The sequence below is a fragment of the Tachypleus tridentatus genome, chromosome 10, assembly GCF_004210375.1.
Source record: "Tachypleus tridentatus isolate NWPU-2018 chromosome 10, ASM421037v1, whole genome shotgun sequence".
Classification (NCBI taxonomy): domain Eukaryota; kingdom Metazoa; phylum Arthropoda; class Merostomata; order Xiphosura; family Limulidae; genus Tachypleus; species Tachypleus tridentatus.
This window is the reverse complement of record NC_134834.1, coordinates 75,738,867-75,756,912: the sequence shown is the minus strand read 5'-3', so window position 1 is coordinate 75,756,912 and position 18,046 is coordinate 75,738,867. Positions and strand designations below refer to the sequence as shown.

The window sequence follows — 18,046 nt, the reverse complement described above, 5'->3', positions numbered from 1 at the left end:
CAGAAGAATGAAATCATGACAATCTGATTGAGCATAATCAATAATAGAAGAGTATTTCCAAGGATAGCACAGAACTTGAAATATCATTTAAAAAGTGTGATTAACCTCAGTATAACACATCCATGTATATGCAAGATATACATTTATCACAAATTAAATTTGTATTTTCCACAGAACAAGGGAAACAATTTGTGTAAAAAAGTGTATAATGAATGTGTGATGAGAGTAACAAAGAGAATGACCATGATAAAAGCTAGAAGACATCATGAAGATTCAGAAGCTGTTATAAACAGAAACAGTAATACAATTCAAAGAATCACAAAGAACAGTGAGGAAGAATATATGATCGACCAATAAGAATGGGATAACAAGGACCTAGTAAATATCAGTACTGTTATGAAGGCTTAATGAACAGACGTATCACTTGTGGAGGGGCAAAGAAAGAGAAATTTTAGAAGAAGCTATAGGAAAGGGATTGGAAAACTGCGGGTTGTAAGACTGACTAGGTTTTGTACAGGTAAGAGCTACAACTTAATGAATAAAAAAGCGAAACCATTGAATGAGGGTGAGTCGGAAGACAAAAGAGATTCATGTTTTTTTATAGAAGTTGCGTGGAAATAAAAACGATTAAATCACCGTCGTGAATAAACAGGATGTACAGAAAGAATGTGTAATGGACTTGAAGATTTAAGGTTTATTTTGCTTACGTATAATTTATATTAATTTATTTCATTAAATATACTAATACAATAAAATAGTATAAATATTTTACTTACTGAGATTTTTGTACACTTGTATTTCCACTTCATTCATACAGCTTGTATGTGTAACTCTTACAGTAGCGTGATGATAGTAAAAATGATCGCAAACATATGTATTCTGATAATTGTACCTAAAATGATTGATTGGTTGTATTATTATGTACACATGTAAGATTTGGATATTCTTGTATTGTGTAAAAATGTAGTGTTCTAGTTTGATAACCAGTAGTGCTTGTTATTTATCCCAAAGTTGAAGCAGTACTGTGTTTTCTCTTTTATTTAATGGCTCTTTACATAAAAAAATAGTGTGAACACAAGTTTACAAACAATTACATTCTTTCTTGAACAACGCAGTCATAGTTAAAGAAGAGTGAACCCTGGAGGTAAGTGCTTGTATGCTCGACTAGAGACAGAAAGTGGTTTGTTCAAGCTCTCTAACCAGCATAATTCTATTAAAACGTTAGAGGTAAAAAGAAAGCGTGTCTTCCAGTGGAACAGTAGTATGTTTGCGGACAAACAATGCTAGAAACTGGGTTTTAATATTCGTGGTGGGCATAGCACAGATAGACCATAATGTAGCTTAGTGCTAAACTACAAACAAATCAACTAAAACTAAAAGCTGTGATGAAAAATTGATACCACAATATAATTCTTTAAAAATCAGACTAATATGTACGTCAATAGTTGAATTAAAAATGCATTCTTTAAAACTTTCAATCTGTTTAGCAATGTTTAGTAAAATGTATCCTAGACTAGAATCTGTCAAAATGATGTATATATCAAATGCAATCGAAATCTTAAGTGTTTAGAAAGCCATTGTCCTCATATACCCAATGAGTCTATCCTAAACAAAGAAAACATGATAATATGCACAAAGATTCCTTTTCTAAGCATATACACTATTCCTTTGGCTGATGGCTACTTTCATGTTAGAAAGAGCAGATCACACTTTCTATCTAATAATATATTTCATGTAGTAGTGATCTCTCCTAATGATGAGAACGTGTGATGCCCTTGATGAATGATTCAATTCCGTGAATAACTGGGAAAAATTTAGTAGTTTCCTTGACCCATGCTCTATATTAAGAACAAACCCTGAAATACACTGGCACCTTTAAAAGCTCATCAAATAACTGTTGAGCAAAAAAAGACAAATGAATATGAAACCAGAGATGTAAATTTCTTATTATAATATTTGTTAATAATCCAATAACAATATCAGATATGTGCGTTTTAAGTAATGCTACAATATTTTAAGTTTGTTTTGCTGTGAAAGACTGAATGATTGATTACCTAAAAAAATATTAGGAACTGAGTTTGAAACCTTAAGGTTATAAAACGAAAGGTAAGGAGTGCCTTTGTTTCAGTAATAACAGTTTCCACGGCAGACACCAGACATTTGCATAAACTTAAAGAATTTGTAACTTTTCCTGCAATGAACTTTGTTAAACAGTTCTACTGTAAGTGTAATTTAATATTTTCATGACATAGGTTACTTGTTTTTGCCATAATTATGTATGTTTATACTTGTAAGCACAAAATACACTGTTTATCTGTGCTCTGCTCTTTTAGAGCATCAACACCTGATTGTTAGTATTGCAAGCTTACAGACTTGCAACTGACCAATCAAGGGGTCCATAATTATTGTAGCTAATAGATCTACTTAACTGGAATGTTTTGAAAGTGTAGGGTCATATGGTTTTGTATTTTCTTCATAAATTAGAATTTTGAACCTATGTGGTTTACTAACAGCGTCTTCTAATAAGACGTGTAGTTTACAAAAATAAAAAGAAAGCTAAGTCGTGAATTTAGTCGTTTAGAAGATCTAAGTTTAGTTCAAGCGGGTTTAAAAACATCATAATGAGAGCTTTGCTGGTTAGTTCAATAGGATGTTTTCACTTTAAATTGTTTAGTTTGAGAAATTTTATTGTATTAATCCAGGAAAACTAAGTTTACTTAGTTGGCTAAGTGATTTTGAAAAGACTTGTTGTTTACACCGTTTTTTAATGAATTAAAAAGTTTTTATTTTATTTTATTTAAGTAAGATATATAGCTGAAGGTATAAGGGGCGGAACAGTTAATCAACTATAACAATCAATTATTGTATAATTATAGATTAAAGAAATAACATGTAATTACAGGAAGTGATGCCTTTCAAAACTGTAGTTATCTCCAATGAGTCCAATTATTGATAGTAATTATAGGCATTGTTCCAGTTTGTCATGAATCAATCATATCAAGTTATAGTAAGTATTAATAGACTCTCGTGGCGTGACACCAATTATTAACAGCAACAGAACATAATTGTAGTTTAAAAAAAAACATAATATCCATTACTGACAATAAGTATAGGTGTGGTCCAAGTTTTACAGAAATCTATAACATCCAACTATAGTAAGTAATGGCAAATTATCATGACATGACGCCAATTACTGACAATACCTGGAGATGATTATAGTTTAAAACGACTATGGTCTAGTTTCATAAAGCATAATTATAGTGGAAAGGGACAACACCAGTGTATATAATGACAATAACGGAAAATAACTAGTTATAGAAGCGTATAAAAATACTTGAGTGGGAACTTACATTCATTTTGTCTTCATCATGTCCAAGAGAAAGTTAACTTTATATATATTGTACATTATAGACAACACAAAGATATGATGAGTCTTAGAAATATTCTGTTCTCATTATGGCTGTTTCATACATATTACATTCTTATTGTTAACAAGTAATTATATCAGTTGTGACTAATGGATCTATTGACCGTATCTTCTCACACATGGTGCACAAACGTAATTGATTATATCTCTTCCAGAGAGACAAACCTTCAGAATACTTTATACGTATCCACTGGAAAATTACCAGTATATTGTAATTGTTCTATTAGTTTGTTTGTTTTGAATTTCATGCAGAGCTACACGAGGACTATCTGCGCTAGCCGTCCCTAATTTAGTAGTGTAAGACTAGAGGGAAAGCAGCTAGTCATCACCACCCACCTTCAACTCTTGGGCTATTCTTTTACCAACGAATAGTAGGATGTGAAGGGTGTTCTATATAAAGAAGAAGTGACGATACATAGTCATCAACATAGAGACTATGGGAATTACACATTATACCCAATCAAAGAGGATGAACGCTTATGCATATTGAATAACAAGAATTTAAATGATTGATACCCTCAGTGAATGCAGATATACATCTGAAACACAGATTGTTGTAAAGGTATTATTAGTGTTGTATGCGACGAGTCAAGAAATGTGTTTATTGTGTTTACAAATCGATATGGTATTAACAATTATATATCAAATATCAGAACTTTAAAAAAGTTTGAAGAGTATTGGTTACTTGTTTTACCAACTCATATCTAAATTAATTAAAACAAATTTAAAAAAAAACTACATCTAATATCATTAATGATAAGCTTTAAAATTGTTATTTGAAGTTTATATCGAACATATATCCCTGTCATACTAAACCTAAACTGCTAGGTTTGCAAAATCAAGTTGCTCATACATGCATGGTACTAGATCGTGATAAAGGTATGTTCTTATATCTGAGGGTTGCTGTGACTCAAGTGGATAAAAGCAATATATTAAATGTGTTTAAAGATAATACTAGTAAACTAAACATACATGAGTTTAAAAGTTTAAATCCCTTTCAGTTTATCGCAAATGAATAGTTTATTCATAAACTATCTGGTTTCTTTTATAGAGACAGTTAAATCTATAGGATCGAGTAACTGTATTCTATTTCCTGACGAATGAAAAAGATTTTCATGATAAATCTTTGTTTCATCGCGTGATCTATTACTAAAGTTATTAGTAAAACTGATTAATGTGAATCACATTGGCAATGTTTTCAATTTTGAAAACCTGTATTGCTCTTTATTTGTTTTGGAATCAAACACAAAGGGTTATCTGTGCTCTGCTCATCGCAAGTATCTAAACCCGATTTCTAACGGCGTTCGTCTTTGTACAATAATGTTTTTGATATTTGATCCACATAAAAAATATTTCTAGTAAATATGTAATAAGATTATGAGATCCGAATCTAGTTATTAATATTTGTTTAGATACGTGTCTTCATCGGCAGTAGCTATACTATATATAATATTGGTACACACTCTCGAATAAGGTCCTTGCACAACCTTCTTATCGTAAGTCTACGTTTTACAGTTCTTTATGATTAATTTTTTATGTTGTCATTACATGGAGTCAGAATATGAAAATCGACATATTATTTTTTTTTCTTGACCAAAGTAAATATAGACCCAATGACTTCCAGATTTATGACTCGGATCTAGGTTGACAAAGTAGAGCTGTTTGCCTGCATGTTTGTAGGTAGCTTATTTGTGACAAACACACGTCCTAGTTTCTTTTGTATACGCAAATATTCTAAGAGCGTAGAGTAACTCTCTGCCATATTAATTGTTTCTTGGATCCTGGTATTGATGTTTCTGGACAGATTAACTCTTAAAATGGACTGAAATTTTGCATAGGCAAGAAAGCTTATAGTTCTGATCAATGCTTTACCAAATTGTATCTCATTATGTAAATTTCTCTATTAAAATCACAGTCATCAGTAGAGAGATCAAGCGTAAGATCAAAGACAAACAGTGTGTATTCTCCCGAGTATTTCTAATACCCTTTATCGATGCCTTGATCTTAAAATTGTTTTCCCGTTTCGTTGTTTCATGCATATAAATTGGCACCAAAATCGGGTTACAATGGCCATGCAGGAATTTACCTTCAATCGAAGTTGATTGCTAGAAAGTAATTTTGTAATGTTCAATTGACACTGTAAAGGTTTTTCTTACAAGGTCCATTAAAAACATCGTCATCAACACATCCTATATCAGGACGCTTAGCTACTGGACCTAAAAATGCATTACAGATGTCTGCAAAGTTTTCTGAGGAGTTGAAAATTATTTTCACTTTACATATTTCAAAGGATATGTAGCAGTTCCCTTTAGAAAAGCATTCACGTGCGACAGAAAGACCGATGGGAGAATTTTGTCTTTTGTAATGTTGATATAACGTATTGTAAAACAGCCTAGAAGCCTGAATCATCACTCTGCATAATACAAAATACATCTTGACTTTGTAAGAGGAGTAGTTTGAAGTAACCTCATTTTGTCTTGCAAAAAAAATGTCCGAATATAAACGGCCAATGATTTCGACAGTTTGACTACGTCAGTTTTTGATTATATCATTATCTTTATCCTTAAAATCGAGATAATCAAAACTAAAAGCTGTGTCCTTTATCCATATAGTCATGTGGCTTATCTTGGATTCTCCATTATAATTGAGTATTGTTTCTATATACGCCTAATAGGCATATGGATTATAAAATAAAAAATGAATATGCCATTTAGATATACAATTTAAGAAAACAGATAATAAAGAAACAGGTTGACAGATACAGACTTATCCTCATAGTTTTCTATGCTTGTCCTATCACATTTGACAAACTTTGCCTCCCTATGTCGATACGATTTGATTGGACCTATGTATGCATCCCCTGATTCAGATATAAAACATTCGATGGATCCATTGTTGGTCACCAATGACAAGGATAATATTCCGTCCAATCACTATTTATGTAGGAGGGAGAGAGAATAGGACTAATTCCGACTTTATTCACTGACAGGACTTTTCGTGTGGTAGAAGGAATGTTGTTCTCTCCTTATCAGTAAAAATGTTAATACCCATACCAGCCTATCTGAGATACATTGATGTTCTTTATTTTTTGGCTTTAGTATTCCTGAATGTTGGAATTTTGTATATCCTTTCTTATTAGATATGGCAGTCTGTTTAACATCACAAATCAAGTTTTGAACTTCTTTTGCACATTGTTTTCCAGGTTTTTCATGTATAGCTTCTCATGCTAAATTTATAACTGTTTTAACTGCTAGTTTCCCTGAGGCTAATTCTCCTTTTTCAGAAAAGATATAGACGAATAAAACAGGTTACTAAGCATGCCTCCCAAACCGTGACTTGTTGTCATTGGCAAAACATAGTAAACTGTTTTCCACCTGTTAATTGCAACACGTTTCATTAATGACTGTTTTGTTAAAGTAAGAAACTCCCATGATGCCACGGATGAACTTTTTCATTCTTTATATCTTTCTGATAATCTAAAATATTTTTTTTAAATACAAGTCTGTAAAAAGAATCTACAAACGGTTCAGTCTTCAGCACGGCATTAACTTGAATGATTCAAAACAGAGGCGCATATTGACAGGGTGTATAAAATCTACTGTGCTAATAGTACAAATGATAAACTCACACCTACTTTTCTGGGGATTCAATCATAACCAAATATAGAACCTTTGATGAATTCGTGAAGTAAATTTTATTACTGATTTGGTATTATAATTAAATCTTCAAACTCTTTGTTTGGTTTGGTTTGAATTTCGCTCAAAGCTTCACGAGGGCTATCTACGCTAGCCGTCTCTAAGTTAGTAGCGTAAGATTAGAGGAAAGGCAACTAGTTATCACCATCCACCGCCAACTCTTGGGCTACTCTTTTACCAACGAAGAGGGGACTGGCCGTCACATTAAAATCATCTGTTCAGGGATGTTTACTAGATGTCTGTTAAAGAAACTAACTGTAGAATTGTTGAATCAAATACGAAAAAATTAATATTATTATTTGTTAAAACTATTAGGAAAAAACATTTACCACAACTTCATTGTCATGGGATGAATGCTTCATTCCTCGAGGACTCTGTCTATTTTCCATGGCGCATGAGTACTCTCTCTCTCTCTCAATAGCTAAAATGAGTATAAGCTGATTTTGCAGCTTTTTTATGGAGTATTTAAGTCGTTTTAAAAATCTCAACACGTCTCGTATTTTTTAATATATAATTAAATATGGTAGGTTCATACAACAACGCCTGTAATTAAGATCCATTATTGTCCTGTTTTGATTATAAATTAAATAAATGTAAGTTTCTATTCAACTCTTTTTATACACCTCCAACAGAAAGTTGGCAACATCATGTCCTTCTTTTAGTCTTTGTAGTTATCTTTCATTACCATCATTGCATAAATAACTGTTGTTTCTTTACACCATAACTATGCTTTATAAAACTGAATAATATTCGTTTTAAACTGTAATTATTTCCAGTTATTATCAATAATTAGTGTCATGTCCTGTAATTATCTGTTATTTCTTTAATTTTATAATTATATTGGGTTGAGGAATAATTCGTGAGCGTTTCTTCAAGTTAAACAAATATATTCATAAATGAAACGCTTTCGTAAAATATTTCATGTCATTTGGTAGATAATTTTTTGCTCTAATAGATGGTGTGTTTGATTCTCATATGTCTTTAATTTTTGCTTTCATTTTCAGCTCATTAAATGGAATGTCAAGTGGACAAAATCGAGCATTTTTGACACCATTTGCTTTTCGCATTTAATTTCTTTCAATTTCGTTTAAAACAATGCATACTATATACCTAGGTATTACATGAAACAAAATATCATAATAAATGTTTTGAGTGTAATGTGTTCATGCATTGAAGTATTGTATAGTCTTGCATGTAATGCTTGAATGAAATTATTTAAAAACGCTTACGAATTATTCCTCAACCTAATACTACAATTGGTTGTTATGTTTGAGTAACTGTTCCACCCAACTTATGGTGCCGTCAGTTCCGCTTTCAGAGTGCCATAATAACTACCTGAGTTCCGCTAGAAGATTAAATGAAAACAAAATTATTATTTTTTAAACAAATACACATATTTTTACCGACTCCTCTTATGGTTTTTGGTTCTCAGTCTGTTGATCACTGAAAACCTTTCCAACATGAACATTATACGCACGTAACAGAATGAACTCAGTACAACTATGGTGAGAAATTCCACAGCCTAGATGATCATTTCAAATTACATATAGAAACTGCTTTGTTCTCATGAACCTATTTAAATTTGTTTGTAGATTCCCAGTTGAGAATTTTTTTTTTACCTAGGAATGAACAAAATGTAAAGGATGAAGACATTGAAGTGTCATAATTTATAACTCATTAGAATGGGCCTCTCCTATTAAAAATTTATTGTTAAATAAAAATTTTAATCAATAAAATTTAACTTTAAAACGTGATTCATAATGAGTACTTGAGTTGGATAAACTTAGCCATGTGGCCAGATGTAGTCTGATACCGTCATTTTACCCCGCTATTATAGAAATGATGTTGGTTCATCTTTCATGATTGAACAGGACCATCTACACCCTCATTCATTGATTTTGTGTTTGGAAATAACTGATTAGCCCAATCCTAGCTTTAAAATGTCTGGCAGTTTTGGTACGTTGAAACATGCAGCCATTGAACGATATCCAATAAATACTACTTACAAGATTTAACTTGAGATAATGTATCACTCACTGCAACAACAAATTATGCTGCGTTTGGAGTTTCTTACTCATATTTTGACAATAAAAAAATCACATATGTTAATATATTTATTTTTATTAATCATAGTAGTAAGGAAAACAAATGAAAAACTTTCAACAATATTGAACAGCAAATTGAAGCAAACTGTGTTGAGACTTAAAATACTGCTCACTAGTGGCATAGCAGCATGTCTACAGACCCTTACACTGCCAGGTTTTGATACTCGTGGTGGGCACAGCACAGATGGCCCATTTTGTAGCTTTGCACTCTAGTACAACACAAAACATAATACACCTAACATACTCGCCCGGCATGGCCAAGGGGTTCGAATCCCCGTCGACCCAAACATGCTCGTGGGGGTGTTATAATGTGTGGGTCAATCCCACTATTTGTTGGTAAAAGAGTAGCCTAAGAATTGGCAGTGGGTGGCGATGATTAGCTGCATTCCCTCTACTTTTACACCGCAAAATTAGGAATGGCTAGCGCAGATAGCCCTCGTGTAGCTTTGGGCGAAATTCAAAATGAATAGTTGGATTGACCGTCACATTATAACTCCCCACGGCTGAAAGGGCGAGCATGTTTGTTTGGTGTGACGAGGATTCAAATTACGAGTCGAATGCTTTAACCACCTGGCCATGCCGGGTCTTTATTGGTCTAGTTATGTGAATTTCACTTTGTGTAATTTAAAAGTGACTTCAATCAAATTACTAGAGAGAGCAAATTAGTTGTATATTGTTGCGTATTATAATTCAAATAGCCTGCAACTGAGTTAAATGATAATTTAAATTTAAAAATTAAATAAATGTCTATATGTATCTAAGTTATGATATTTGCCAACAATATTGATACAGTTTTTTTTTAATACAAACATATTTTAATATACAAAGAATAATACAAATTTCAATAACCGTTATTACAAAAAATGATATATGTGTACAAAAGTTTTAGAAACATCTGTCAAATATTTTTTCTGGTCTGTAACCTCCTTGATGTATTGTCGAGGATTAACAATAAGCGAGTTAATATCGAATTAATGCAGGTATAATTCATTTAATTAACAAGGAGCTAGCTAGATCTAGAGCTCTTCGTCATTCTTCGTTTATCACATTTCAAGTTTTTCACTGCTGAAGTTAGATAATGTCTTTATAAAGATACCAATGTCTGATGTGAATCCACTGAAGTTAAATGGTTTGTAATGTTTGAAAACTCTAAATATCCTTAGTCAAATATCTGAAGTTCCCGATTAATAAAGCGTTAATCACAGCTGTAATTTCAGAGGTTTATAATACACCAACTCTTGCAATAACATGTACTCTATTAGCGTGTCTGTTATATTTAAAGGTGAGGAGAGTTTCTCGAAACTTCACCTCATGCAACAATATAAACGATGCACCAATATTTACGTTGTTGATTTTTACACTCAAAATCTTCTACAACTTTACAATTTCCCAATAAAGATTTAAGAGTATAAATTTTGTACATTTCTAAATGTAAATTTAACTTAAGCAATCTGCGATATTAAAACAGATATATGATAGTAAATCTGTCACAGTATGATTTCTCCATACATATCTTGTATATGTTTCCAATTAATAGTGTTCTTCAGAACTACTACATTTCAAATTCATCTTTAATAATAAAGAACAATGTTTGGTTTGTTTTGAATTTTGCTCAAAGCTACAGGAGGGCTATCTGCGCTAGATGTCCCTAATTTAGAGAAAACTGAAGGGAAGGCAGCTAATTTTCACTACCTATCGCCAACTCTTGAGCTATTCTTTTATCAACAAATAGTGAGATTGACCACACATTATAACGCTCCCGCGACTGAAATGGCTAGCAGGTTTGGTGTGACAGGGATTTAAACCCGCGATCCTCGGATTACGAGTCGAGTGCCTTAACTACTCAGTTATGCCGGGCCTAAAGAACGATCTACCAAGCCCGTAATGAAATGATACGGACTGTAAGTTTTAACATCTTAATTTGAGACGGATGCCTATCACACTAGAAGCTATTTTTACCAGTTGCATCTAATTTCCACAACCTCGATGAAACTTTTTGTTACCAAATTCATATATGTGTGAACATTTTGTTAAATTCTTTAACACCTATACAGTTCCGAAAGTAAGAAAACTAACGTTGTGGTAGTATCTAATAGCAATACTCCCTTTAATTGCTTTATACTATTAGGAACTAACTGGAGTGCCCATTTCCTCAAAAGAAGTTATGTAAATTCATGGTTAATGAAAGGTTCTTCAGAACGTGAAAAGTTGCTTCATGTGTATGTTATTGTAAACAACGCAAAATGCCATCAAAAATTGTAAAACACAGAGCGTAAAAACTGCAAATAGCAAAACTTAAAATCCGAATATACCCACGCATGGGTTTAATGAGCCTCCATATCAATTTTGATGAAGACCTATCAACACCCTGCGAAGTAGTTACATGGAGACACAATAGACAGCAGAGACTACTATTATATTTTCGACCCTAGTAGCACAGCGATTTGTTTGTGTAATTACAACGCTAGAAACCAGTATTTTGATACTCGTGGTGGGCAGAGCACAGATATCCAAGATAATTCTGTGCTTAACTTCAAAACAAACAAACACACTATTATATTTGTATAGATATATTGTCAAAATTTTTAAAGTAAGTCATTCATTTAATATGAGAAGTAATTACTAAGTCAACCAAATTTTTTTTTCCGATATGATTTTATGGAAAAAAAGTTTGTCACTCAGCGCAAAACTACACAAAGAGATATCTATGTCGTGGTTTCCGTAAATATCAAAACTCAACTTTTAAAGTCGTAAGTCCAGAAACTTACCGCTGAGTCTTCACAGTATAATAAAGAAAAATAAATGAAACATAAAATAAAAAATATCCAGATTTGTTTGATGTTTTTAACTTCTTTATTGTATAATCAAATGACAATATTATATTGAAATTATTATAAAACAAAAGTCACTTTATCATAAATGCCACAGGTCATTTCTGTGAAAGTAAACATTTCAGATTTATTTAAGCTACATTATAGTAGGTGGTTCAGCATATTTTTAACACTCCTACGAAAAGTGGGGCCTAATAGGCCCCAGAGCAACTTGAAAGGTTATTAATATTAGGCTAATAATTTTGTATTTAAATGAAATTGCCATTTAAATCCATTAATAAATGGATTAACGAGATTCCCACTGTCCCTATCTACTATCTAGCGAAACCACAGCCAGGGGAACGGGCTTGGAGAAATCAGGACTAGAAACGTCTTTTCGTAGGAGTGTTAAACTCGGTTCGGAGTAGTGGATAGGAATTCCGAATAATTTGGGTAAATATTAATGTATGTATTGAGACTTAAACTATAAGAAAGAACGTAAGTATGCTTGAGTTTGATTAAAATGCAAACTTTAAGCTCCAGATTGGCTTTTATAAAATCTATTTTTATTTAATCCATAGGCTGTATACAGGGCGAGGTTTTTTTGTAATTGAAACATAAGTACTTATACTTGTATTGAGTCATCAGTAGAAATGCAACGTTTAATATTTTAATGATTAAAGTAATTACTTATTTTTGTTTTCTTATGATGTTTTTAAAGCATTATACTTACAGTATTTCGTAGAACGATAATAGAATTATCAACATTTCTTAATATAATTTTATTCAGTACGTTTTTTTTTAGTTCAACTAAAAATAATTTTGATATATATGTAGTTAGTTAGTAAGCTGTAATTATAAGATATTGATAATTATGTAATTGGCATACTAATTAATATATTTATAATTTTATTTTATTCTGGTAAAAAATACTTTTTGTATTGAATATCACAGTGCAGGTATATTTCAAAGGGCTGTAAAAGCATAATATCTGTGTTCAGTTTATTAAATTATATTAAACAATGTAAAGTTTGAAATAAAATCTTGTTTGCAATCAGATTTCAAATCATTATTTTTATGCATGATTCCAATATGAAGAGAGAGAGATTTCCACAGGTAATTGTTTAAGTTTCTGGTCTTTGAAATGCTGTCCAATATACAGAATTATTGGCATTTTAAAGCTTAAGGCTGTGGGTCAGATGAATAAAAAAAATCTGATTTGAGCTTGGATAAACAAAGTACTTAGAAGTTAGATTTCTAAATGACAAAATTGTGGCAATAGCGATGACATGAATGATGAATCCTTTGACAGATATTTTTTGTTGTAAAATTAATAAAGTAGCAGTAATGTGACCATAAATATGTATATATATAATATATAAAATATTAAATGAAACATAAATTGTTTGTAACTTATAGTAGAAAATAGACCTGTTGTTATATATAAGGAACAAATTTTAAATTTTTCCATATGTCAGTTCTCATTTATGGTCTTGTACTGAGATGTCATAGTTAAAACATAAGGAAATGAGACTTTTTGGTGTGTGTATGTGTGTAATACAAAAGAAATGTAGATAATTTTATCAAGCTTCATTGCCAGCACAATTTCAAACTTGTTCATGGTACTCTATGATTATTGGATTTGTAATGATAAATAGAATTGTTTTTATTTTTTATGCAGAACTTTTATGCAGGCCTATTTATTCACAATGTTTTATGATATTTTAAACTGCTAGCTTTGTATATCAGTGTTTTGATGGTTTTATAGGTTATAACTGAAATTAACTTCTAATAATGTGTAATAAATGTCAGGGTGTGCATTTATCTTTTATTTTTAGTTATATGGTAATGGGCAAGATTTGTTCAAATTGTACAGTGTTTTAGCATATTTTTTTTCCATAAAAGTATGATAAAAAACCAGAAATTTGATTTCTAATAAAAACATATTATGTACCTAAAATTATAAAATTGGCTCAAATAGCCTTTTGTGCAAAAAAAATTTGTGTGCAATGTCATCTCAACATACTCATTTTGAAAATGTAAAATGTTGAAAAAGATCTAATCCTGAGATTACAACAAATTTATTAAGCTAAATAAATGTTACTATTATGTAATTAGGAAATTTCTAATTGACACATCATGACATACATTATTTTACAGTTTTAAATATATATGCTTTTATGTTATTACTTTCAAACAGTAATATCAAATAGATTTCCCGTTTATAATCTGTTACAAGATTTCTTTCCAGTGTATGATTTAGGCATAGATTAATAATTTGTTGTTATTCTGTATGCATTTATAGTGTGTGCATATTCAACTTAGGTTCGTTTTTTGTTATATCTTCCTGGGGTCTTTAATGTGTTGATAGTAGAAGTATATTTAGTTGTTTTGTGCTATATATTGTTGAAACTGAATTTACTTAAAAGTAATTGGGTAGATCCACATAAAAAAAACTGGAGACTTGATGAGGATATTTATCACAATACAGTTCTCAATCTATGAATAACTAAACTGCAAGAATGAATGAAATATTGAGACTGGATACAATTAGTAAAACAAAGTGAACAGTCTTTATTGATATCACACATAACACAAACACAGTGTGTGTATGAAACAGTATGTTGTTTTTACTGGGTGTTCTTTCTTCAACTAATCAAAGTATACTTATTTATCAGACTATCTAAATCTAATGTTCCTTACTTATCAAGTAAAGTAGTTACTATGAGTTGTAAATGTTATGTACATGACTATTTGAATGTTCATTCTCATTCAGACATAGGTAAGTCCCTACCCTCAGATGTTATTTGAAAACCATTGGACACTGTCGTCAACATTATTGCACAACATGTAGTATTGCAGCAGTACTTTCTACTATTTTGTTAAGAATTACAAAAGAAAAAAGACAACTAGGACAAAATTAACTTAACAGCTATTTCGGATGTACAGGGTGGCCCGTAAGTCCCTACCCATCCATGTATCTTATGTATCCAGTGTATCTGTGTGCTGTTCCTCATTCTCACTGCATAATATACCAACGTACTTATAACAATATGCTCTTCAAGTGTAAATGGGCTTACATCGGTCATATTTCTCTGAAAAAAAAGAAACAAATTTATAATACATGTGTAATTGAATATAACATAACATATGGGTGGATAGGGACTTACAGGCCACCCTGTATGTATGTAGCAAATCTTATTATAATACAAGAAGGTATAAACACAGTTCAATGAATTTATTGAAACTTAAATTATTTTTTCAGTCATACAAGTGAGAGGTTTATTTCCAAAACATATTTACTTCTTCTCAAACTTATAGCTATTATTCACTGGTCTGATTTTTTTTCTTGGTTACTCCAGTCTTTTATACTCCTCTTAATTACCCTTGGCTATATTTGTCTCATGGCACTCTTGCCTATGTCAATGCACACTCTATCCTGGTACTGGTCTGGTCGTCAGTCTTTTTCTTCTATATCAATGCTTCAGTTCTCCAAAATTGATAAGTTATTCAAATAATATAAATTTTTTCTTGGCAGAGCATTACTAATAAGTTTCCTAGTGCTATAATTATTCAAAGATATTTTGATTGTTCACTGTGTTACATCGATAATTTCCTTTTTAAAAAAATTAAATACTAACTTTGTTTTTCTTAACCTAGTTAAAAAGTTTGATCATTGGTCTGAATTGACATTTTTTACTGGGATTATGGATGCCCAAGTTTATTGTAGTTGGCCTTTATCTGCACATTCTACAGTGGTGGCATCCAACCATTATTATCCAACTCAAGAGGAGTTATTGTTAAAAGGGTTTTGAAGAACATTCCAAGATGGAGATACTTGCTGGTTTTTCCAGCCAAGGTGTTTCTGTGGTGCTCTGAATATTCACTTGCAAAGATGGAATTATTATAGCTACTAATGTTCTGATTTTTGATGTCTACATCACCTGCCACAGTCAAGGCAAGGTGCCTGAACTGTAAGGTATGGCCACACATTCCCACCTCTCTCAGATGTTTCCAATGTCAGCAGTTTTGTCACTTGGAGACATCATGTGTGGTTGTTTAACATGAGTTTCTTGTGGTGGCAAAAACCATGGCACCTATGAGTGCAAACTGTTAACTGTAGTGATTCACACCCCTCTTACTCTAATTCTTGCCTTAAGTAGGTGGAGGAGAAAGAAGTCCATTGCTTAAAGACTATGAACAATATCTCCTACCCAAAGGATTGGAAGTTATTGTCCCCATTCCATCTTGGATGTGTGCTGATGCACTTCTTTCCACTGCAACAGTTGAAGTGCAGACAGATCTCTCTGTACCTCCAGCAGAGTTGTTTGCAAAACATCTGAAGAGTCTTTTTGCCCTCCATGGTAAAAAGAAATGACTAGTCTACATCTACTCGCATCTTTGTTCCTGTCATTTCTTCCGGTGGCAGCCCAGGTCCACTTCCTTTAGCTTTAGTTTTGAGCATATCCTGAAGTCCATCTTCTCCTTCAGCCATGAAATGCAAAATGATTTTTTGTTCACACCTTCAATCACTGGAATCTTCCACAGCTAGAGACCTGCCGACTCGAACTAAGGTAGGATCCATGGAGGTTGAAAGACTTTCGTCCAATAAAGAAAAAAAATGTGTTTGAAAACCGAAGGGCTTCCTGCCCCATTTCCATCCACATAAATAAAAATGGCCACTTTGATACAGTGGAACTGTCAGGGTTTTCTTTTAAATATAAATGACATTAAGGATTTGATTGATTCTTATCATTCTGTGTGTCTTTCTGTACAGGAAATGTTTCCAAAGCTACTGATGCAGTCACCTTTTGGCAGTTTTCTTTGTACATAAATGACAGTTTGTGTGATGGATGAGTGCATGGAGGGGAGGCACTAGCTGGTCAAAAATTTAAGACCATACTGAAACGAATTGTTAACCAGTAAACATGTAACAAAATTTAGTCATTTGTGTTCAAGCATTAGCATTGTCAACATCTCCCACTGACATCTCCTGTGTTACATTGGGTAAAAACATGGCAAAGGCTAAAAAGTTGACAGAGTTTGAACGTGGTCAATTGTCGAATCAGATTAAGGCTCTTACGGACGCAGAATGCAACTTAAGAACAATAGGACGGCATCTACAAGAGAAAGGCTTTAAAAACTGTAAATGTTTTCAAAGGCCACACCTCCTTCCAGACTTTGAAGCAGCTCAATTAAACTTTGCTGAGAAGCACCAAACATGGGACGTAGAAAAGTGGATGAAAGTTTTGTTTTCTGATGAGAAAAAAATTTAATCTTGATGGTCCAGATGGCTTCAAGCATTACTGGCATGATAAGGATGTTCCACCAGAGACATTTTCTATATGACAGAGTGGAGGAAGTTCCATCATGATATGGGTGCTTTCTCCTTCCATGGAACAATGGAGCTTCAAGTTATACAGGGGTGTCAAACAGCAGCTAGCTACATTGGCATGTTGGAGAGAGCATCCTTATTGACTGAAGGCCCTCACTTGTGTGGAAATGACTGGATCTTTCAGCAGGACAGTGCTGCAATCCACAATGCCCACAGGACAAAGGACTTTTTCATGGCAAATAACGTGATTTATTTGGACCATCCAGTATGTTCATCCAAACTGAAACCCATTGAAAATGTTTGGAAGTGTATGGCAAGGGAAGTCTATAAAAATGGACATTAGTTCCAAACAGTGCATGATCTTCATGAAGCCATCTTCTGCAAATGCTTATATCGACCATGCCAAAGTGAATGTTTGAAGTTATTTGCAATGACAGCCATGCAACTCATTACTGAGACCTCTTGTTGGGCATTTCCTAACCTGTTTAGGACTTCTTTCTGGTATCATCTTAAAGTTTTGAATGGATAGTATTTAGGCTAATTTCGTTGTGTTCACATTTTCCCTATTAAATGCTAAAAAAGGTTTTTATTCTTATTTTCCCTTTTCTTATTTTCATCTTTCGAAGCTCTATTGGAATAAGTGATTGAGTCTAACAATGCAAAATGCATGTTTT

The 18,046-nt window shown here is 32.5% G+C and overlaps 1 protein-coding gene across 3 annotated transcripts in view; it reads left to right on the top strand.

Moving 5' to 3' along the window:
• Positions 1–12,166: 12,166 nt before the first annotated feature.
• The window catches only part of LOC143229607 (uncharacterized), a 43,344-nt gene continuing 37,464 nt past the window's right edge, over positions 12,167–18,046 (top strand). Inside the window, exon 1 of one of the 3 annotated variants that reach the window (XM_076462173.1) lies at positions 12,167–12,490. The gene's annotated coding sequence lies outside the window, so the exon portion shown is untranslated. Of the gene's footprint in view, positions 12,503–18,046 lie in introns of all 3 variants that reach the window. The other 2 variants (XM_076462175.1, XM_076462174.1) reach the window with 2 other exon arrangements.